Source organism: Lissotriton vulgaris, chromosome 7 (assembly GCF_964263255.1).
Source record: "Lissotriton vulgaris chromosome 7, aLisVul1.2, whole genome shotgun sequence".
NCBI classification, from domain to species: Eukaryota; Metazoa; Chordata; class Amphibia; order Caudata; family Salamandridae; genus Lissotriton; species Lissotriton vulgaris.
In genome coordinates this window covers 1,342,869,568-1,342,893,890 of record NC_141695.1, presented here as the reverse complement: position 1 = coordinate 1,342,893,890, position 24,323 = coordinate 1,342,869,568, and the positions used below count along the sequence as shown (strand labels likewise).

Genomic DNA, 24,323 nt, shown 5'->3' with positions numbered 1-24,323 from the left:
GTGGAAGGCGATAAGGCAGGAACGCTGCTAGCTTGGCTGGCTATTCCGATACCGCGGGCTCTCCGATCCTGGCACTACGGGCGGGGGAGGGTACTGTGGTCTATACTCAAAGTGGGATCATGCATGGGTTCCGGGAGTATTATGAGAACCTATATGAGAGGCGCTAACAGTAGGCAAGACTGATATTGAGTTCTTTTTGGAGAGCGTAACACTTCCACAGCTGGATGAGGAGCAGGCGAAACACCTGGGTTGGGTACTTTACGCTTGAAGAGATTAGGAGCGCCATTAAACAGATGAATCGGAATAAGACCCCGGGAGTAGAAGGGTTGCCTGTTGAATTTTATATGCAATATATAGACTTATTGGCACCAAGGCTAATATAGGTCTATAGTGAGGAGAGGGATTTGGGACATCTCCCGATGACTATGCGTGAGGCCCTCATTGTTCCACTATTGAAGCCGGGACGAGATGGTACGGACACAGTGGCGTACCGCGCCATTGTCAATGCTGTCCACAGACTATAAGATACTTAGTCGGATCCTGGCGTCGCGCCTGCTGCAGCATATGACTAGCCTAATACACGAGGATCAGGCGGGGTTCATCCCTACCAGGAATACTACTACCAATGTGCGGAGACTGATGAGGGTATTGGGAGAGACCTGCGAAGGCTCGTTCATTGCTGCAATCCTCTCAGTGGACATAGAAAAGGCCTTTGATAGCCTAGAATGGCCATATTTTTATAAAAACAATGGGGTATTTTGGGCTGGGCGAGGCGTTCGTGGGGTGGACAACCGTGCTGTATACTTCGGCGGTGGCAAGAGTTAAAGTAGGGCAGATGATTTCCCCCGATACGTGGTAGCTGGTGGGACACAACAGGGTTGCCCACTCTCCCCGCTGTTATTTGCTTTGGCAATAGAACCTTTGGCAGCGCGGGCTATGGTTGGGACAGTGGTATGAGGACTTGGCTTTTAGAGGGGAACAGCAATACATCTTGTTATACGCAGATGATTTGTTGTTGTTTTTGGCGAACACAGACGACGCATTGGCAGGGGCGGCACAACTGCTATCGGACTTTGGGACGGTCTCAGGACTGAGGGTTAATTGGTCTAAAACATGTTTATTCCCATTGCGACCAGGGAGAGTGGCACCTGAGATGTCAAGGACCGTGCGGTGAAAACCATCTTGTTTAGCGTACCTCGAAGTGCGTATCTATCATGGAGCCGGTGATATGTTAGAAGGAAATATAGGGAGATGTATACGAGCACTAAAAGGGAGCATGGCATTTTGGAGTACCCTTCCACTGTCGGTGATGGGGAGGATAGCTTTGCGGAAGATGGTGGCACTCCCCCGGCTGTTGTACTTTTTTAGAACATTTCCTATATGGGTGCCATGCTCGGTGTTCGCCAACTTGAAATCCATGATAGTGGGGTTCATTTGGGGGGCAGGGAGGCGCAGAGTGGCTCTAAAAACATTGATGAGACCAAAAGCAGAGTGTGGGTTGGCGGTTCCTGACCTGGAACCGGATTATATAGCGCCCAATTACAGGTTCTTACACAGGCGGTAGCCATGGAATTCCGGGGCCTGAATCCGCGAGAGGTGGTGGAATTCCGAGACATGTCCTGTCTTTTATAGTATTGCAACAACGATTGGACCTGAGAGATCTCACAGTGGAAGAGAAGACTCTGAGGTTGTGTTGGAATAGGAGCCAGTGGAGAGCAGGTGACAGCACCCTTATGTGCCTGAGATACCACTAGGGATGCTGACAGCATTGCCCCACGGAGGAGATTGGACATCATTGTGGGAATGGGAGCAGGCAGGGATCCAAGTGTTGGGGGACTTATACGAGGATGGGGAGCTGGTGACTTATCAGGTATTGCAGGAGAGGTTTGACCTCTCCAGGGGAGGACTCCTGATACATGCTACCCTGGTGCGTGCAATTCAGAAGCATTGGAAAGGGGGATTGATAGAGCCTAAGTTAACAATGGCGTGTCAGTATGTGGTGGTGGCAGCAGGTACGTTTAAAGCAGTTACATGCCTATATTCAAGAATGTTGAATGAGGTTTTAGCCCAGTAAGATACGCTGCGCCTAAAATGGGAGGAGAGCATTGGGAAACCCATACCGGAGGCCACTTGGGGGCATATGTTGTGTAGGGCGTGGAAAGGCACAAGAAACGCACGATTTCAACTGGTGCATTCCTTTATATTACATAGAGCGTATTTAACACCTGGTAGGATCATGAAATATGATAATGTTAGCAATGTGATATGTCCTAGATGCACTAGAGTGGGAGCAGAATTGGAGCTATGTTGTGGGAATGTCCGAAAGTGGGGGGCTATTGGGGAGAAGTGGGAGACCTAATAAATTTATTACGGACCACGAATTGGACTTTGATATGGCTACATGCATACTCCACTGGTTCCCTCACACATCCAAGACAAAGGTAACAAGTAAGCTTGTAGATATGGGTCTCGTGCTGGCGAAAAGGGAAATAACGATGCACTGGAAATCGAAAGAGGGTCCAACAGTAAGAGATGGAGGGCTGAGCTGCTTAAGTGAGCTAGTAGTGACGGTGCTATTCGCTTCCAGCAAGCGCGACGTCAGAATAATGAAAAGGCGCTGGACACGGCAAGAGCATGGGAGGAGCTGGTTCAGACACTGATAAGCCAACCGACCAGGGAGGACAGGGAATACTGGGGCGCACGAGGGAACGGTAATACCCAGTAGGGGCATCCTGGCTTTATGACACCACGAACATTAACTATTGAATTGTTGTGGATATAAGGAACACATCGGTGGAAGGGAGGGGGGAGGGGGACTAGGGGAGGGAGTTTTCAATTGTTCATTTGAATAGATATAGAATGTAAACAGTGTCGGTTATCTGGCCACATACCTGTGGATTGGCGATATGTTGCAGTTTCTTATTGTATTGCAGGGGGAACAGTGGGCATGATAATTAATCAGCAGAATAGTTGATTTGTAGTTCAGCCAATTGATAACTGATTACCGGGGGCAAGAATGATGGTGAAATGTAAGGATGAGTATCTGATTACCGCAATGAAAATCAATAAAATATGTTTAAAAAAAATCAATGTGAGATGTAGTAGGTGCAGTACCGCAAGCTGCTCCTAGAAGTTTCTAGTGAGCATCGCAAACTTTTAGTCATATATGGTACATTCAAATAGCTATATTCAAATAGCTAAGTCCATATATACAAATTGGAATATGACAAAACAGTTATTATATTAATTATGGATTAGGTTGTACTCTATATGGAGCTGATGAAGGGAAATTTATAGAAGGTCTAATCTAAATGTGAGAGGTTTAGGTGCAGTTCCTCAGCCTAAAGGCCCCTAGTGAGCAACATAAACATTGAAGATGTGGCAAATCCACCCTACCCATAATCCATTGCATGGAAGACAGTACCACAGTACATTCAATATATACAAATAGCTTTGAAATGTGACAAGAATTAATATATTAATTCCGGATTAGGTTGAACTCTATGTGTAGCTGATGAAGGGAAATGTATTAAAGGTCTAACATAAATGTGCAGGTGAAGTACTGCAAGCTACGCCTAGAGGTCCCTAGTGAGCATCAAACTTTTGGTCACATATGTACTTCCCTAAAGCATTGCATGCAAGACATTAAAATAGCTATGTCCATATATACAATTATTAGTTATGATAAGTGACAAAACAATTATTATATTATTTCTGAATAAGTTGTACTCTATGTGGAGCTGATGAAGGGAATTTTATAGAAGGACTAATGTAAATGTGAGGTGTGTATGTGCATTACTACAAGCTGCACCTAGATGGCCTTTGAGAGCATCGTAAGCTTTGAAGATATGGTAAATCCACCCTACCCATAATGCATTGCATGGAAGACAGTACCACAGTACATTCAATATATGCAATTAGTAGCTTTCAAATGTGACAAAAAAATGATTATATTAATTCCGGATTAGTTGTACTCTATGTGGAGCTGATGAAGGGAAGTTTATAGAAGGTCTAACATAAATGTATAGGTGCAGTAGAGGTCCCTAGTGAGCATCAAACTTTTGATCACATATGGTACTGCCTTAATTTATTGCATGCAAGACAGTACAATGTGTACATTCAAACAGCTACGTCCATATATACACAAGTAATAGTTTTGAAATGTGGCAAAATAATTAATATATTAATTTTAACATAAATGATTAAACATTTGTTACCTCATGTCTTCTTAGTATGTTCGGGGTAATTTTTCTCAAACGTAAGAAGTCAAAAAGCTAGCTACTCCATAGCACACCATAGGCGAGGCTAGCATTTGCAGGTATGCCAGTGCGGGCCGAACCTGCTCGAAATACAACCTCTGAGTAGAGGGATAATAAATTTCCTCCGTAAAGCATTGTAATAGGCACAGAAAAATATAAAATGGAGAGTGTTCTGGTCCGAGAAGTTATCACAATGGCAAGGGTCTATGTTCCTTCTTTAAAATACCCTTCCGAAAACGCTAATAGCCAGGGAACCATATTATGCCTGAATTTTATTAAAACTAACAGGTGGTGTGATTTATTTATATAGGTTAAATACGGTTGCACCTGTGTAGCCAAGCCCAAAGTGACTAATCTTCTCGCCATAGGTTTTGCCAATTCACTCCCCTCCCTTGATAACATGCATCTTTCCAAGAACTGCTGCTTGAGGTCCCTTATGGCTGATTTGCCCAGCGCTGTGGGCCTAAAGAACAGATCGGGACAGCTAAGCATTTCCATCTGGTCCTTAAAGTAGGGGATCCATTGGATATCTAGCACCTTATCTAAGGAAAGGTAGTCTTGGATAATCAGTTGGGTAAGATTTGGTATAGGTTGTGCCCAAGTTCTCAACCAGCACAATAAAGGGGCAACCGCGATCTGGTCGGCAATGAAGCCTGCTCCTAGCTCCTCATGCAAGTTAAATACTGGGGTAGATGCTGGGACCGATAACAATCGACGAAAAAAAACATTTTCCGACCCCTGTATTTCTCTTACATCTATATATCCCCTGATGTCGCTCCCATAGGTCACCATGGGGAGACACTTAGCATTATAAATCTTCATGAGTGCCGGGAGTGACTTGGATCCAATTCTTTTTGCAAAATCTAGAATTGCCTCTGAGGCTCTAGCGAGTTTGTTCCTTTTGTGTATGCGCGGTGTGACCTAAGATCGCCTATCATCGAAAAGACCCCCTAGATATGGAACTGCAGGGACTTTTACTAATTCTAGATCCTTGCAATAGAATGTGACCGTCCTTGCCCTGTTTGAGCCTATGGACATAGCATGCAACTTTTTAAAATTAGTAATCAGGTCCAGGGACTCCATAAAATCTATAAAACAATTTAACCCCTTCAGTGCTGATGACGAGCCCAGGCTCGTCATGCAGCCCGGTGCTCGTGTGCTCATGACGAGCCTGGGCTCGTCATGAGCCGTGGAACGCTCACACGCGGGGCTAATTCCCCCGCTGTGCTGAGCGTTCCATTGCGCGGGCGGGTTCATGACGAGCCCAGGCTCGTCATGAGCACACGAGCACCGTGCTGCATGACGAGCCTGGGCTCGTCATCAGCACCGCGGCGCCGTGCGCGCCCCCCCACCCCGCACCGCGGGGAATTAGCCCCACGGTGAAGGGGTTAAAAGTGTTAGCCGTGACATGGAAATTATAATACGACCTGAGAGCGACCATAACCCCTTGTCCTTGAAATTCTTAACGTGTGATCAGACAAGATTAAGGGAACCTGATCCTAGGGGGCAAGGGGTGATAACTGTATCAAATGATCGGAGGAGAGTGAAGTGGTCACTAATTTCAAACGATGTAACGATTCAGTCCAACATTGAAAATGTAGTGACATGTGCTCTAATTAACATGAAGTTTGTTGCTGTTGAAAAGGGTCAGGATGATTTACATAAATTGATGGGTATTCATGATAATTGTTTTTCCGAACTTAAATTTATTCTATCGAAGCCATGTAATCATAATACTGGGCATCTGAACCCCCCAAGAAGTAAATGGTACAATAGAGAATGTAGAGAGGCACATAGCCATCTCATAGAAAAAGTTAAATCTAGAGACATCTGTGCTGTTAAAGAGGCTAGGAAAAGGTACAAAAAAGTACAATGGGTGGCAAAAAAGGATTGGGAAGACGAATTTTGGGCAGATCTTCTGGAAGCCAGTAAATCAAACGACCATGTCAAATTCTGGGACATCGTCAAATGTGGTAAAGATGGTGAGTTTCGCACTCCGTCCAACCATGTTTGCCCGGAAGACTGGATCAAACATTACTCTACCCAATTCTGTCTAGTGGCCCATGATTCCCCGCCCAGAATGTCTTTGCTGCCGGTAACAACACCAGGCAATTTGACCCTGTCCTTCACCGAAGCTGAAACGGAATATGCATTGGGGCTAACAAAGAGGGGGAAGGCACCTGGGTTGGACCAAATCCCGGCAGACCTCTTTAAAGCGAATACAGGTCTGTGGGTACCTTACTTAACATACATAGCTAACATCATTGCGAGAGGTGCCCACATTCCCAAGACCTGGAAAGGGGCGGAGATTCTCCCCATACACAAAAAGGGCGATAGAACAAACCCAGGGAACTATCGCCCGATTAGCCTAATTGATTGTTTTCAAAAGGTTTTTGCCCGTATGATTTTGGTGAGGGTTCATGGGTGGATGGATACAGAAGGAATATTATCCCCTTTACAGGCAGGTTTTAGACCCGGTACAAGTACTATAGACCAGGTCCTGAGGTTTTGCATGATTTTTTGGAAATTTGTCATACTTGGTGGCGGTACCATCTTTGCTGCATTTATAGACCTAAAATCAGCATTCGATTTGGTGCCGAGAGGAAAATTGTGGCAGGTTTTAAGGGACCTAGGAATGCCGGGGGAACTAGTGGACATCATCATCAGACTACATGAAGACAATTTCGCTAGGGTCAGATGGGGGGCACAAGGCCAATTTACGGACTCTTTTCCAGTCTCTCGAGGAGTCCGTCAGGGGTGCGTTCTCGCACCCACCCTATTCCTACTATTCATAGACCAGGTAGTGAAATTTTTCGGGTCAATTAACACCGATGCTCCGTCTCTGGCGGGGACAAAATTCCCATTGTTGATCTTTGCGGACGACACCCTCCTCTTATCTAAAACGAGGGGGGGTCTGCAGAGGGCATTAAATCACTTTGAGGAATACTGTAACCGTAATGACCTTCAGATAAATGTGGGGAAAACAAAATTTATGGTTTTCTCCAGAAAAAAACCAATACGTAGTAGTGTACAACTTAATGGGGTTAACCTAGAACAAGTTGACACGATGACGTATCTGGGGGTCACTCTGGATTGCCGATTGTCCTGGAAACCACAAATGGAGACCCAGCATTTAAAACTGTCCCAACTCACTGGTTGCCTTTTGCGAGAGCTAAAGAAATCGATTACCAAAAGGGTTGCCCCGGCTTTACAAATTTACGATGTTAAAATCAACGCTGCGACATTGTACGGGGCAGAGTTATGGGGTTTTATGGATCTCTCAAGTTTGTACAAAATCCAGTGCAGGTTCCTTCGTAGTTTGGTGGGACTCCCCCAATCAACACCACTGATCCCTCTTTGTCACGACATGGGTTGCCGTCCAATAACGGATATGGCACGTTACAGAGTAGTGTCTACCTGGAGGCGTCTGTGGACCACGGAGGAGTTGTCACTCTTTGCAAAGGAGGTATCCGAGGTGAAGGCTATTGGGGGCTCAGAGAGAATCCCATGGCTGCAGATGGTGAAAAAGACCCTGTTTGACATGGGCCTTAGCCACCTGTGGTCCTCGCCAGATATTAGCAACTTTCCCTCAAAAAAGGATTTTAAGAGTTTATTTTGGGCTTCTACCCGCCATTCTCTGGTCCAGGCATCCGGTTCTGAAGATCTGACAGGGCGTTTTTTAAGATTTAAATTGGATCCGGTTCGGGAGCTATATTGGGATCTTATCTCAAAGCCCCTAGACAAAAAAATTGTATCACCAATTTCGGGTGGGCACTTTACCCCTCAATTCCTTCACAGCATCATGGAACAATAAAACTAGTAATCTATGTAGCCATTGCCCTGGGTGCAAGGAAACAGAGGGGCACTTTTTGTTTGTTTGCCCGCGATATAGCGAACCCCGTTCAAAGTGGCTAAAACCCATTTTTAAACGTATGAACTGTAATAAATCTTCAGTTGCAATATGGGTTTTAAAAACAAACACAACTGATTTTATTGTGATATGCTTGGCTAAATACCTAGGTTGGGCTTGGGTAATCAGAACAAGAAGGAATCCTACCGTTATTTGACAGAGTGTAAGCTGTATAGTGCCCACCACTAATACCTGTTAAACCTATTTTAGAGCTTTTTAACTATTATGATATTATATTTGGAATACTTAATGTCTTGATTTTGTCGTTGATGGTTTAATAACTTTTTAACCTTGGATTCAAGCTTGATGTATAGTGTTGATTTTACATACATAGGCATAACTACCCTTTTTTTCTTTATATACAATGATTTTGTTTTGTAACATGAATTGATGTTGATATTGTTGTAAAAGTTTTTCTAAGTTGTCTTTTATGATTTCATTTATCGAAATAAAGACATTAAAACCTGAACCTGTTAGCCGTCCTTGACACCAACAACGCGTCATCGGCATACAGTAGTGCAGGAATCATTTTAGCCCCCACTCTAGGGATATCTTTGCAACAAGAGATCAGAGCGTCCCCTAATTTGTTGATATGGAGTGTAAACGGCAAGGGTGCCAAAATGCACCCCTGCCGGACCCCTCTTTTAACTTCCCAAGAATCATTTAGGCTGCCATCTTCATTGAAGTGCACAGCCGCTGTTGTGTTTTCATGGATGCGGCCAAAAAAGATATCAGGTCAAGCGCTAGCGCTATATCTTGGAGGATCGCCCAGAGTTTTCATCTATTAACAAGGTTGAATGCTGAGGTTAGGTCCATAAAAGCCAAATGGAGATCCCTGTGCTTAGCGACTGTGTACTTCCCTATCACCAAATGGAGGTTAAGGCATTGGCCCAATGTTCCTTTCCCTTGCCTGAACCAATATTGTAGGCCAGAAACAATGTTTGCTTGATCCAGCCACTCAGTAAGACGTGCAAGGACCACTTTCCCCATAACTTTGCTGCAGAATCAAGAAGCGAAATGGGCCTATAGCAGGCCGTGTCATCTCCGGCTCCCTTCTTGAAAATTGGTATAATGACCGCCTTTGCCCACTGCAGTGGAAAACCAGTCAGGGTAGCTGCATTACAAACATGGATTAACATTTTTGCCGATAGCTTAGGATCTGCTTTATGAAGGTCTGCCGGTACTCCATCAGGACCTGGGGCATTCCCCCCTGACGTTGTCATAATCGCCTTCAACACTTCATCCTGTAGTAAAACTAAGGGATTGTGAGACCCAAACACTAACCCTACTGTAACTGCAGTGATCACATCACTATACACTTGCCCAAAGTGTTGAACTATCCGCTGGGACTAAACAATCCTTTCTTAAATTCTGGGATTCGTCAAACATTGGGCTGTAAACAACGTACCAGAACATAGCGCTGTTTTTCAAGCACTGACCTGACTAAGCTCGTTCCACGCCATCTCCCTTAATTGTTTTTTCCGCCTTTCTACAGCAAATTTATATGCCCTCCTAGCCTTATTAACCCCTAAGACTGCCCTAGGTTTTTGCTTTAATTCCTGCATTAGTTGGTTATGCGCATTTATACAGGCTTCATCAAACCATTTTTTATATTTTAGTGGCCTTGGTTTATGGGGTACCGTTAAGTTTGAGGCAATCTGCTTTGTGATTCGATCAAAGGCATCAAGGACTGATAAAGGGCAGGAGTCCTGATCTGAGGCAGATTCCCAAGTTCTGTGCACAATCAGTAATAAAATTTCCCATAAAGCTGTCAGGAGTGATCATTTCCCATCTTATTCTGCGTGCTTGGTCAATAGGTGCAATTCTAGCATTAATATTTTGCACCATAAGCCTCTCTTTATTGAGAGCACAGATGTTAAGATCCAAAGTCAATGGAATATGGTCCCTAAAGCAGTTATTTGTTGCACTTCACGTTCCTATTAATGACAGCAATGAAGATGAGATTAAAATGTAATCAATTGTGCTTTGGCGGCCTTGACCGATGTATGTGGGTACAGGAGATATCCTATCCAACTGTGCAGGGCAGATCAGGTTATGGGCTGATAAACAATTTCTAAAAATGAACCGGAAGGGGTATGAAATGTGACAAAAGAATTATTATATTAATTCCGGATTAGGTTGTACTCTATGTCTAGCTGATGAAGGGAAATTTATAGAAGGTCTACATACATGTGTTGGTGCAGTACTGCAAGCTATGCCTAGAGGTCCCTAGTGAGCATCACACTTATGGTCACATATGTACTCCCCTAAAGCATTGCATGCAAGACAGTACCACAAGTACATTAAAATAGCTATATCCATATATACAATTATTAGTTATGAAAAGTGACAAAACAATTATTATATTAATTCTGAATAAGTTGTACTCTATGTGGAGCTGAAGAAGGGAATTTTCTAAAAGGTATAATATAAATGTGAGGTGTGTTTGTGCATTACCACAAGCTGCGCCTAGATGTCCTTAGTGAGCATCATAAGCTTTGAAGATATGGTAAATCCACCCTACCCATAATGCATTGCATGGAAGACAGTACCACAGTACATTCAATCTATACAATTAGAAGCTTTCAAATGTGACAAAAGAATGATTATATTAATTTTGGATTAGGGTGTACTCTATGTGGAGCTGATGAAGGGAAGTTTATAGAAGGTCTAACATAGATGTGTAGATGCAGTAAAGGTCCCTAGTGAGCAACAAACTTTTGATCACGTATGATACTTTCCTAATGCATTGCATGCAAGACAGTACCATGAGTACATTCAAATAGCTATGTCCATATATAGACAAATAATAGTTTTGAAATGTGGCAAAATAATTAATATATTAATTCCAGATTAGGTTGTACTGCACTTCTAGATGTCCCTAGTGAGCATCATAAACTTTGAAGATATGGTAAATGCATCATACCCATAATGCATTGCATGGAAGCCAGTACCACAATATATACAATTAGTAGCTTTGAAATGTGACAAAGAATTATTATATTAATTCCTGATTAGGTTGTACTCTATGTGGAGCTGATGAAGGGAAATTTATAGAAGGTCTGATTTAAATGTGAGATGTGCTAGTGAGAAAAGTAATCACTGATAACCTTGTTTAGGACCAAGTGAGTGTACTGTCTGAAGGCCTTTAAGAAAATAGTGCCTTGAGGTTGTAATTGAAACCTAGGGCGTGACAACACATGTAATAGGGGGTGTTCTCATGGGAGGTTACAAAAAGAGACAGGTAGTTACTAAAGAGGGACTACAAAGCCTAATAACCAATGAAAAGCCACCATTTACAAAGGACAGGGACAGGAGCCAATTAAAAAGATGGGCAGGAAGAAGGTGGAGCTTTATTCACATATCGTGAATACAGCATGTCTCGAAGAGACAGCGCAAGTGCTGCCTAGGCGAGACCCAAAAACGACTAGCGAATAATAAAAAAATCTATGGTGCTGTTGTGACTTCTATCTTTAAAGGTAGACTTAAATGGGGCACTAGGAGAGCACATTTCATTAAAAAATGCCAAGTTAAGTCTATATAATAAATTATGCAACTTGTCCCTGTAGCAGTTAAGTAAGTAATGGGATTTTGCGAGATTATCAGAATTAGTTAAACCGCATAGTTAAACCGTGTACCTTTTTAGAAGGCATCTGGCACAAATATGTATTTGAATCTCCTCGTCACGTAATAATCTGGTCCTTTTGATTTCCTATACAAGGAAGCAGTAAGTCACTATGTAATTATCGAAGGGCGGTAATTATATCAAGCGATGTAGTGTTGTAAAAAATAAGCACTGCTATCTTGGTGGATCTTGAAACTTTTCATACAATCATCTGGTAATATAAATTATGAGCTACCATGGATATTTTTAGTAAAAGGGAGATAATTGGAAAAATAACTGCATAACCCTCCCTTCGGTCTACTGTGGCTAGACACGACAGCTGGGACATGTATTGGTCTGTAACCACTACAAGCCAAGTTCCCTGTAAGCAGAGAATATGAAAACCTGCTATAAACTCTAGGCATTCTCTAGTGTTGATTTTTTACAGACACCTGCCACATTCAAGAATAAAAATCCCATGGGTGTAAAGACAGAACTGTCTGTTTTGACTGTTACACTGTTCTACTGGTACATAAATGTTGCCTAAAGGGGGAGTGATCAATCAGTAAGCTAGGATTGGATTGTGTCAAAAGTCTGGGTGCATCAGGTTTTGAGAAGTCTTGATTCTTCAGACTTGGTCATTTGGTTTCATTTGACTCGGGTAGGTATAAACGAAAATATTGTCAAAGAACTTCACTCAGTCACTGCCCAAATACTTGCTTTAAAGACTTGCCTAAAAATCATTGTACAGATATGGATTACATAACAGTGCTGTACATTCTGTTATTGAGGATTTGCTTGTTCCTAAACGGTTGTTTTCATAGTAGGACATTATGAATTTTTTTTATTGTTGGTGTACCTTATATAATACTTATTAATCATTTTTTTCTATTTGCTAGCAATGGTTGGATATGCAACTCAAGTAGCACCTCAATCAGGTAAGATGACTGTCTGCATAAAAATGTATTATTTAGCATAGGAGTAAAGGATAGAATGCACACGAACTGCATTTTCATTGACACATGATCGTCCCTAAAAAAGCAGTGATTGAGTCGGTTTAGAATCCTAAGCTTTCCATCAGCAAGAAAAAGTGGCTTCACAAAGGGGAAGCCACGGATTGATTAGACCCTGACAGTGATTTTCGTCTACCTAAAATGTGAGTTCTGCCGCATACTACTATCTTCACCTTCCTCACCTTTTGAATATCCCAGGTGTCACACTGAAGCTGGAAACCTTTCCAATAGAGCTTCTACGCTGATAGGGGGCGCACACAATGAGATGGCACTGGAAGAAACGCCATCATGATGTCACTGGAGCCAAAGAACACCTATGCAGCTACCCTGACATCAGTTCCTTTTTGTCTGCACCTTTGGGGCAGGTGTGGGGCTTGCTCTTCAAAATTCCTGTCAGCAATTCTTCCACATTTTCTGTGATAACCTCTTAGGTGTTCAAAGTCGTGCTGAGATTGTGAGGGTCAGATGTCAATGACTGGCCCTCACAACGTCTGCCTTTGGTTCCTTGGTTCAGACCACAACTCAAGGTCATGTGAGTATTGTCAAAGTATGCACCCCAAGGCCATCACAGAGAGGAAGGTAAAACTCTTTATAGCCATGGTCAATAATGACTACCAACCGGGTTGAGAGAATCTTCCAAACTCTTTGAGGTCACTGGGATCTCTGCCTTTGAAATCGTAAAGAGAGCTGAGACACAAGCATAAAAGAAGAGACATGCTGACAGTGACAAATGTAAAAAATATAAATCCCCTCAATGGTCTCCGACCCCCACTGAGTCATCTTCTGAACTAGAGTTGATTTAGATTTCTCCCTCTTCTGACACAATGCCACCAGCTTCAGCAGACCCTGCTGCTGCTGCTTTCTTTCCTACCACAGAACCCACCATCATGGCCAGTGCCCCGAGGCGTTTCTGAAGTGCCCTACTCAATGAAAGTACCCGATGTTCTTCCTGAATGCAATTTCGACTGCCGCTGTGGGACTCCCCTCTGGGTTATTTGCTCCCTTCCTGCCTCAGCACTTTCCTGAGGCACTGGCCTTTGCTGCACTACCACGGCACCGTCTTTGACATCATTTACACCGATGCCTGCTTGACTTTTGGTGGTAATGGCTTCAGCACCTGCGATGATGAGCCTAAAGAAAGAGCTTCCCAAGGCAAAACCTCCCCCTCCTGAGCCCAAAAGGGCGCCTAGCAAATTCTGGAGGGAGGTACAATGCCTCATGGAGTAGCATCAGAATAGAGAGAAGCTGGCAAATGGGTTGTACCGCTGGTAGATGATACATGTACTGTTTTGCAGTGATTCCGACCCACTGGATGTGTCAAGACCTGATGACATGGGTGAGATATCTCAATATCTGCCACCTAATTCTAATCGAATTCCAGGACCTTCGGAAAGCTTGTGGCATTGACCCATCCCATGAATTCGGGATGTTAAATCATTCATGACACTCTCCTCCAGAAGTGCTCTCTAGCACACTGTAGGCAAGAAGAAGGCTGAGGACTTGGAACTTGCACTTTCCTCATGGGAACAAAAGCAAATATATTGACAGAGGTACTCCACCCTTTTGCTCAGCTTTCCGACGTATCTTAGACCTTTTAATGTTGCCCTGCTGAATTAAGTTTTTGCGGCTTGGGATATGCCCTCTTCCTCACCAGCATTGAGTTGGACAATAGATAGACTCAATTAACCTGCACCACGTGACACAGGTTTCCTATCCATACATCTGTCACCCGAGAGCCTAGAGGTTTTATTCAGCCATAGAACATTTTGAGAACAGCAGCACAACAGCACCCTCTTTAAGCCTACACTCCCCAACATCATTACCATTAGTTTTGGACACTTTTAGGTTTTGAATGTGGATGCAGTTTCTCACCAACATCAGCCACAGCACCCACCAGAAGCAACCACAACACCTGATGCTTTGGCAGAATATGGGCCATGAGCAAGGCAGAGGCTGTAAACTCCCAACAGGCTTTTACTTGACTGACAAGTTGGTTGTTTGAACCAGAGCTGCTTCCTTCTCAAGATAGTGATCACATTTCATCTTGGTCAGTACACTACCCTTTTTTCTTTTCCATCTCTCCCCATTCCTCCAAGGAGGAGGAGAGGTTACACAGGTTGGATCTCACAATTGTAGTTAGAGTTTATAGTGACCACACAAAAGATTTCAGGGTCACTGACCAGATCTATGTTGGGTATGTAGTTAACAGAAAGGGAAAAGGTGTTAAAAAGAGAATCTTTTGAGGTGGCTCATTCTATGTATTAAAATATGTTATGCTCTAGCATGAAAAGCAACACCTGAGGGCATCAGGTGGCATTTCACCAAGGCTAGTCTTCCGCCTGAGTATTTGCGAAGGGAATTCATGTCGCTGAGACCGGCAGGGCAGCAACATTGCTGTCTCTTCATGATTTTGCTAAGCACTACCACTCTGATTTGGAGTTACAGCTGGTTAGCTATTTCACTTTTTCTGTCCACCATGACTTCTGTGTCTGACCATCCCTTCAAGTTCTGCTTGTGTGATTTACTGCTCGGTAATCTATTTAGAAGGCAAAGAATCTGCGAGTAGAAGTATACATTTGAAGAAAATTTTATTTTTCTTTGATAGCAATCTTTCTGATGGGTACCCTATCCACCTGGAGATTCCTCACCAGTCATAGTACTCTCACCATCTTGAAGGATGGTCCGAAGCCATGGTAATAAGGTTCCATATTGTTGTGGTTCTGCAAACCTCTGCAGAGCTGATGCCTTTCTTGCCCTGCACAGAAAAAAAATGGATGGGAAACGGACATCAGAGCATTATGACTCTATTTACTTCACAATGACTTTGCTTCTGGTGCTGCCTTATTACCTGACTCATCTAATGGTGTGAAAAAGCTATTGGAAAGGTTTAAGTATCCATTCTGGCACCTGGAATATTTAAAAGGGGAGGAATCACCTGTAGATAGCGTTTCCTCCTGAAAACCCATTACCTTCATCACCAAAGTGTGTGAATGTTGAATGCACATGAAATCTACATCGATACTTTTGTCCTTCTCTCTTTTTGTCCATCTGTCCCCAGCCCTCTATGTGCCTGATGTATTCTGTATGATCGAATCAGTATTGTGTGGTTGTAAGTAGTCTTGTAAGTTTGTTACCTGCGGTTGCAGCCTCTGTATGTCTGTGTGTAAACATAATTATATAACTCTTCCAGATCTGCCCTGCCTATCAGGCCCATCATACTCAACCTGTTTGTCACTGTTTGATTTATCCTCCTACTGTCTCATTCTCCTTCCTTCTCCTATTGTGCACTCTATTTTTCTCTCCTGCTTTCGCCACACCAAACAGACACCTAAAGTCTGCTAACAATTATCACTTAGTTTGTGGAACATAAATCCATTCACAAGGCTCTATCGACGTTTGCGCCACAATATTTACAGTATACCAAGAAAGGTCAACATAATGTCTAGATGCCACAATATTGATGGGATGGCTACCTGATACCAAAGCTACAGTAACACCTAACCACATGTATTTACCACCTGCTCTGAGCAGGTAGTAAATGTACTCAGGGCTGGCAGATGCAGGAGGCGTTGTGGGGAGTAGGGAAGGGAAAGTGACGTATTTGTGTAGCAGGAGGAAGCAGTCTTAATTTTCTCCGACCTGACATGTAATCAAGCCGCTAGATTAGCCAGCATATGTAAAAGATGACAACCTCATGCCTGATCTACCATGAAACCTAAGCTTTGAGAGACACCTTACGCCAAAGCCACCGTTTGCCTGGGGCCCAATCTTCTACCAGACATCAATCATTCATTTAAATATGTGAATACACACATGCATGCAAACTGATTTACTAACTGACAGGCAGGCACAGACGGTTATATCAACACAAAAACTCTCAAATAGTTATCCTTCACCTCTGCTTACTTGATAAAGGCTTCAGGTCTCAGCTTTTGGTGCAGCCATAATGCAGCATGAATAACTGCACTTGGCTGGGCTCCCATTCCTTTGTATTTCAGTCATATGTCAGTGAGCTGCATGATTGGTTGTATTGCATTTAGTACATGAGAGCAACATACTCTGTTACACTGCTGGGCTAGGGTATTACTCCAAACTGACTCCCAGAGCCATAACTGTTCGTGCTCTCCAAAAACCTAAACAGTGCGTGTGTGAAGGGACAATGTCCCACTGAATATCCACAGTGTAAGAAAGCTTATTTTGGGGTTCCTTGGGCAACAACAAGGTAGTAGCCAGAAAAAGAAAAAAAAACACTTTGAGCTAAGGGGCCAATTTATATGTTGGTGGAATTAGTACTCTGTCGCAATGGTGATGAAGTACCCTGTCCGCCAAGATAACGGTCTGTCTGCCCAATTTAAATGCCTGGCGGACCTTTGATGTAATCATGGTGGAGGCTACTTCGTTACATTCCTCCGATGGCCCATCAGAGTAACCGTCACTGGAGGTTGACATGTATTCCCACCCACCTAATTTAGATGGACAGACTCACAGGTCAGTTTTCACTGTCCATCACTGCCAGGAAAACCCTGGCGGTTAGTGCAGTGAAAACTGCAAAATGCCTCCCTCACCATGGAAGACAACTCCTTTGGCAACCGGTGCATTATTTTTTTATTTTCAAAAGGAAAATCCTACTTTGGGTTTTGTTTTTGAAAATAAAACATTTTAAGTTTGTCATTATGTTTGACAAACTTAAAAACAATTCACATCCCAGAGCGCAGAGTAGCGCAGAGTAGCGCAGAGTAGCGCAGAGTAGCGCAGCTCTGGAGGCAATGAGAGTCAAATGCCACCAGTAACCTGCAAACCATGAGGTGTTTGCCCATAGGCGTTCCATTAACCGGAACATGGCCAGATGAAATGGCCGACCAAAATGTGTTGATGGATCTGTAGGCCAACCCGTCTGAAGCTAGTTGTGCCAAAAAGTTCACAACGTTTACTACATCTGCGACCAGGAGATCGAAACCCCTTCGCATACACCAATGGGACCATCTGCCCCACTCGGACCTATACCTCTTGATGGTACTGTCCGCCCAAGCCTTGGAGAGGAGCGGCTCAGCCTTCTGCGAAAGTCCTGGGGTTTGCGCTCTACCCCTAAAATCCACCACGCCATGAGATACAGCAAGTTCGTCAACACCAGAGGATGTGGAGTTCCGTTGAGGCTTGTGAGGAGAGTCGGAAAGTGGGGAAGTAGGACTTGAAAATCCCAAGAAAGTTCCAAAAGAACTGGAAATCAAATTTGCGACTTCCAAAGTGGGGTGACCATGACTAGATTCGCTGATTGCCAGTGGACTTGAGCCGTTGACCGCGTGATCATCATGAAGGGTGAAAACGCATACCTCTGCTCCAGATTCCAGTCCTGGAGGAAAACATCTGTGGCTGCCACTAGGGGGTCCGGCCTCCAACTGAAGAACCACGGAGTCTGATGATCCAGTCTGGATGCACACAGATCCGCTGAAAAGGGTCCCCACTGATCGTTCAGCATTGCAAAAATCAATGGGTCAAGTCTCCAGAGACTGGAGTCTCGGAAGTGGCACGAGTGAAAATCCGCTTCCAAGTTGTCGCGCCCAGGCAGATACTCTGATGTGACTGAAATCTGGCTGTCCAAGCAATATTGCCAGAAACTCGCCGCCAGATCCGAGAGGGCTTTCGACCTGGTGCCTCCCAGGTGATTCACATATCGGACTGCTGAGATGTTGTCCATCTTCAGGAGAACGCAAGACTGCACAGAGTCTCTCATCCAGCAACGGACAGCAAAGGACCCCGCCAGAAGCTCTAGACAATTTATATGCAACTTCTGTTTGTCAGGTGACCACAAACCTCCCGTAGAGAGATCCCCGCACCTGGCACCCCAGCCCAACCTGCTGGCATCTGATTCGATAACAAGATCTGGTGCGGATCCGAAGATTTCTCGGCTGTTCCAGGCCTTCATATGGTCCAGCCGTACAGCAAAGTTATAGTGCATTGATGGAAATCTGTTTGACTATGGCTTTTGTCAACACATTAAATGTCTGCTGGCCTGACCAAATATTTTTACATTTGGTCAGTGGGACCTCCATCAGGGTGATGGAATATTTTACTCCATCACCCTAGCAGAGGACATCCTGGCCTCCAGATTATAAATTGGGTCCTAAGTCTCTAATGACACAGAGTGAATGAAGCAAGTTAGCCCAACCCTTCGATAATAGTTCCCTTCACCATTGAATGAAAAATTTCCTAGCTAACGTAACAGAAAGTTTCAAATCTATTAAGGACTTGGAGGCAAGGATTATTCCTTCTTTCTTCACTTTATGCCAAATAGCAGCAATTTAGATTAACAGAGGCTATGTTTCCCATGAACCAAAGGGAAAGGTAGCAAGAAAAAACAAACACATAGTAACATCCAATCCGATTAGAGCAATAGTGTCCAATCAGGGGCTTCGTAGCCCAACATAACCTTTCCTAGTCTCCCCTCTTCCTCTTTTGGAGCGCAAAGACATCCCATCCATTCTTTTCAGGCGTCCTGCTTGTGAGCATCAGAACCTGCAAACGACAGGGACACATTACCGAAGGAATCAAACTGCTAAGGCCTGCAAATAGAGCATGAAGCAGTTAACCTTTACACAGTAACAGTGATACATGTAACCAAACTGAAGTAAAGTACTTACTGCAGTACGGGGAGGGTTCTCCTCCTGGAGCGTAGGGTGGGATAATCCTCGCCTCCGAGTCCTTAATAGAATTGAAACTTTCAGTTACGTTAGCTAGGAAATTTTTCATTCTATGTCAGGACTGAAGGCGAGGATTATGCTTGTTTAAAGCTTTCCCACAAACAAATGAGCCATGTTAAGCACCGACTTCAATCAATCAATCAATCAATCAATCAATCAATCAATCAAGAGATTTGTATAGCACGCTACTCACCCGGAGGGTCTCAAGGTGCTTGGGGGAGAGGGGTCCGCTACTGCTCGAACAACCAGGTCTTAATTGCTTCCTGAAGGAGAGGTGGTCTTGGGTAAGACGGAGGTGGATGGGGAGGGAGTACCATGTCTTGGCTGCCAGGTAGGAGAAGGATCTTCCTCCCATGGTGGCTCTTCAAATGCGTTGAACGGCGGCGAGGGCGTGGCTGGTCGATCGTAGCTGGCAGGTGGGAGTGTAGAAGGTCAGGCGGTTGTTGAGGTACCTGGGGCCCAGGTCGTGGAGGGCTTTGTGTGCGTGGGTGAGGAGGCGGAACTTGATTCTGTTGCTGACGGGGAGCCAGTGCAGGTCTCTCAGGTGTCCGGAGATGTGGCTGTGTCGGGGGATGTGCAGTATGAGTCGTGGGGAGGCGTTCTGGATGCGTTGGAGTCTTTTCTGCAGTTTGGCTGTGATTCCGGTGTAGAGGGTATTTCCGTAGTCCAGTCGGCTGGTGACGAGTGCCTGGGTGACTGTCTTCCTGGTTTCAGTGGGGATCCAATGAAAGATCTTTCGGAGCATGCGTAGGATGTTGAAACACGATGATGAGACGGCGTTGACTTCTCTGGTCATCGAGAGGGAGGAGTCCAGGATGAAGCCCAGGTTGCGTGCGTGGTCCGTTGGTTTCGGTGCGTTGCCCAGGGCAGGGGGCCACCAGGAGTTGTCCCAGGCAGAGGGTGATGATCACAGGATGAGGACTTCCGTCTTGTCTGAGTTCAGTTTCAGGCGGCTGTTCTTCATCCACTCGGCTACGTCTTTCATCCCTTCGAATAGGTTGGTTCTGGCGGTGGCAGGGTCGTTGGTGAGGGGGAGGATCAGCTGGGTGTCGTCGGCGTAGGAGATGATGTTGAGGTTGTGTTGGCGTGCGATGGCCGCGAGGAGGCTCATGTAGACGTTGAAGAGGGTGGGGCTGAGTGATGATCCTTGTGGTACGCCACAGATGACTTTGGTGGCCTTGGATCTGAACGGGGGGAGGCGGACTCTCTGGGTTCTTCCGGCGAGGAACGAGATGATCCACTCCAGTGCCTTCTCTTGGATTCCGACGTTGCTGAGGCGTTGTACTAGGGTGCAGTGGCAGACAGTATCGAACGCTGCGGATAGGTCCAGGAGGATGAGGGCCGCTGTTTCCCCGTTGTCAAGCAGGGTTCGGATGCCGTCAGTGGCTGCGATGAGGGTGGTCTCTGTGCTGTGGTTGGCTCGGAAGCCGGACTGTGAGTGGTCGAGGGATCTGTTCGTCTCGAGGAAGGCGGCAAGCTGTCTGTTGACGGTCTTCTCAATGACTTTGGCAGGAAACTGGAGGAGCGAGATTGGGCGGTAGTTCTTGAGGTCGGTGGGGTCTGCTGATGGTTTCTTCAGGAGGGCGCTGAGTTCGGCATGCTTCCAGCTCTCCGGGAAGGTGGCAGTGATGAAGGAGCAGTTGATGATGTCCCGGAGTTGGGGTGCGATGACGGAGTCGGCCTTGTTGAAGACGTGGTGGGGGCATGGGTCGGTTGGCGATCCGGATTGGATGGTGTTCATCGTGCGGATGGTGTCTTCGGTGCTGACCGGGGACCAGGCGCGGAGGGTGGTTGTAGGGGGCGTTGGTTCTGTGGTTGGGTGCATGGTCTGTTCGTCGAAGCTGTTGTGTATGTCTGCGATCTTGCTGTGGAAGAACGAGGCGAGTGAGTCGCAGAGGTCTTGTGAGGGAGTGATGTTGTTGTTTCCGTCGCTGGGGTTGGAGAGCTCTTTGACGATGCTGAAGAGTTCCTTGCTGTTGTGTGCGTTGTTGTCTCGTTGATTCTTGAATGCTGACTTCTTGGTGGTGTGGATCAGCTGGTGGTGTTTGCGGGTGGCGTGCTTGAGGGCGGTCATGTTGTCTGTAGTCAGGTTTTTTCGCCAGGCTTTCTCAAGGGTACGGCAGTTCTTCTTGGAGTTCTTGAGGTCGTCGTTGAACCAGGAGGCTTTCTTGCTTCCGGGCCTGCTGGGATGGTTTTTCAGGGGTGCAAGGTCGTCAGCGCAGTTGGTGATCCACTGTGTGACGTTGTTGGCAGCTTGGTTGGGTTCCGTTGATCTGGCTGGAGGGTTCTGGTTCAGTGATGTGGTGAGCTGGTCGGTGGTGATCTTATTCCAGCTCCTGCGGGGAACCTGTTGTGGGTGGAGGTGAGTCATGGTCTTTCTGAAGCTAAAGTGGACGCAGCTGTGGTCTGTCCAGTGGAGTCCGGTGGAGTGGCTGAAGGAGATGTACTTGCTGGAGGAGAAGACTGGGTCAAGCGTGTGTCCGGCGTAGTGAGTGGGTGTGTTCACCAGTTGCTTGAGTCCGAGGTTGGCGAGGTTGTCCAGCAGGGTGGTGGTGTTGTTGTCGTTGTTGTTCTCCAGGTGGAAGTTGAGGTCCCCTAGGAGGATGTAGTCAGCGGAGACGAGGGTGTGTGGGCTAATGGAGTCTGCGATGTCTTCGCTGAATTGTGTGCGGGGTCCTGGGGGTCTGTAGATGAGGGTGCCTCTGAGTGTGGTCTTGGGGTCGGTGTGTATCTGGAAGTGAAGATGTTTGGCGGCTGTGAGGGTGTCGTCGGAGTTGGTCGTGATGCGGATGGTGTTCTTGTGGACGATGGCGATGCCTCCTCCTGTCTGGTTGACGCGGTCCCTCCGGGTGATCTTGTATCCGTCCGGGATGGCGATGGCGATGTCGGGCGCTGAGGAGGCGTTCCTCTAGGTTTCCATGAGGAAGGCGACGTCCGGAGTTGTGGTGTCGAGCAGGTTCCATAGTTCCATGGAGTGTCTGTGGACGTAGCGGGTGTTGAGCAGGATGCACTTCAGGTGGTTGCTGTTGGTGCTCGGCTTGGCGGGTGCGGTGCCGGTCCGGATGCAGGAGAACTTGCAGGATTGGCAGGTGAAGGGTCCGTGGGTGCGTCCTGGGGTGGCTCTGTGGCAGCCGGAGATCCTGCCGGTGATGAGTGCGTTGAGGGTGGCGGCGTCGTACGTCCGGCGGGTGGGATGGCATCTACGGGGTCCAGGGGGTCTGGCGCTGGGCGCGGGCCAGGTGCAGACGGGCGCAGACGGGCTTGCCTTTGGCGTACGCGCAAACTCTAAACATGAAATAAAGGGCTGGGCACACCTACTAGTTAGATATTTTCAACTTGAACTTTTTTTGTTTAGCTAAATGCGTGCTACCTAGGTAAGCACAATGCCCAAACTGCTATGCAAATAACGAGTAATACTACAAGCGTAACCGCTTGTCCTAGTGAGCACTGTTGCACTTCCAGCTGGAGTGCTTCTATTTAATTAATACACATTAGTTTTAAACATATTAACATATCACATCATTACTTAGTCAACATAATCAATACAGGCAAAAATTTGTTCTTGGCCTTTTTACTTAGTACTTTTCAAAAGCAAATCATAAGATGTATCCATTTAAGGATCACTTTCGATAATTGTTGCACATTCACAATTCATTAACATTCCTTTATACATTTCTTAGCATGCCCTATGCATTTCGGGCCACAGGCCCTTCTTCGGGGGCAGTATCTGAAAAAATCAAAGAAAACGTTCTATTTGTTGCAGTTCTTATACAGTGAGGGATAAACAGTCCAAAGTATTCTAACAGACATCATTCCTATATACAACATTTAACTGCATGCCATTCTACTGATCGGGAGAAAGTGGAAAATAGTTCAGGTGTAACTGGGTGAAAAAGAAAGAAAAAAAGATTCAACGTAACCCAAAGGAATCGCAAAGAGTGAAAGTTGAGTCTATCTCTATAAATAATTCAATAGAGCTGAGGGGTGCTACCAGGATGCCGCACCAGGTGAAAAAACGACACGCTCTTTATATGACTGACCTTGACTTAGTTACTAGAAATGTGAAAGATGAATCACTTGCGCGTTCAAACGAACTGGATATGATGCTAAAAAGATGCGAACAGTACTGATTAAACATTGTGGACATGGTGAAACGAGAGTCTACATAGGAGAAGGCGGGAGGTTCTCATACCTGACTGGGTTCACTGAAGTCTATCCTTTAACGATGATCGTAAGTGCTGTTTAAAAGGTATAGTCCTCAATCTGTAAAATATAACGGGCGGAGTTCACTAACTGCTTGTAGATGGAGATGGTTTTATTAGGGCTAACGGAAAGGGGGGCTCACCTTGATAGAGGTTAAGGAACTCCGTGTAATCTTCGCTTGGGGGTGCCGGAGTCACAGCAGTCCCGGTCGGTGTTAGACGCGCATGCGTTAGAGACTCTACATAATGGTATTAAAGGACGGACTTCTGCTAGTCTAAGAAGCAAGATGAATGAAAGCGGCAGCCATTACTAAATGGCTAAAGGCATGAAGATGATTTTCAGGCGCGGATGGGCGCAGACGGGCTTGCCTTTGGCGTACGCGCAAACTCTGCCATAAATGGAGAGTGAGGGCGCGAAGCGAGGGAGAAGCAGCTGGGAGGCAGGAGCGGGGTGGCGAGTGGGGAGGGGAGCGGATCGGTGATGCTGGAGGGAACGGGGGTGGGGCTGCGGGGGAGCAGCGGCAGGGAGCGGGGTGGAGGGGCACAACAGTTGGCGAGAACACAAGAATACAATATACTGGCACAACATACAATGCGGGCAAAACATACAAATTACTGGCACAACAGGGCAGATACA

The 24,323-nt window shown here is 45.6% G+C and overlaps 1 long non-coding RNA gene across 1 annotated transcript in view; it reads right to left on the bottom strand.

The window, feature by feature from the left end:
* LOC147703656 (uncharacterized) overlaps positions 1-23,965 on the bottom strand; it is an 88,523-nt gene extending 64,558 nt beyond the window's left edge. Inside the window, exons 1-3 of the long non-coding RNA XR_015297591.1 lie at positions 23,830-23,965; positions 23,677-23,747; positions 19,214-19,299 (exon numbers count right to left, since the gene is read on the bottom strand). This is a non-coding gene — a long non-coding RNA (uncharacterized LOC147703656). The remainder of the gene's footprint in view (positions 1-19,213; positions 19,300-23,676; positions 23,748-23,829) is intronic.
* Positions 23,966-24,323: the final 358 nt, after the last annotated feature.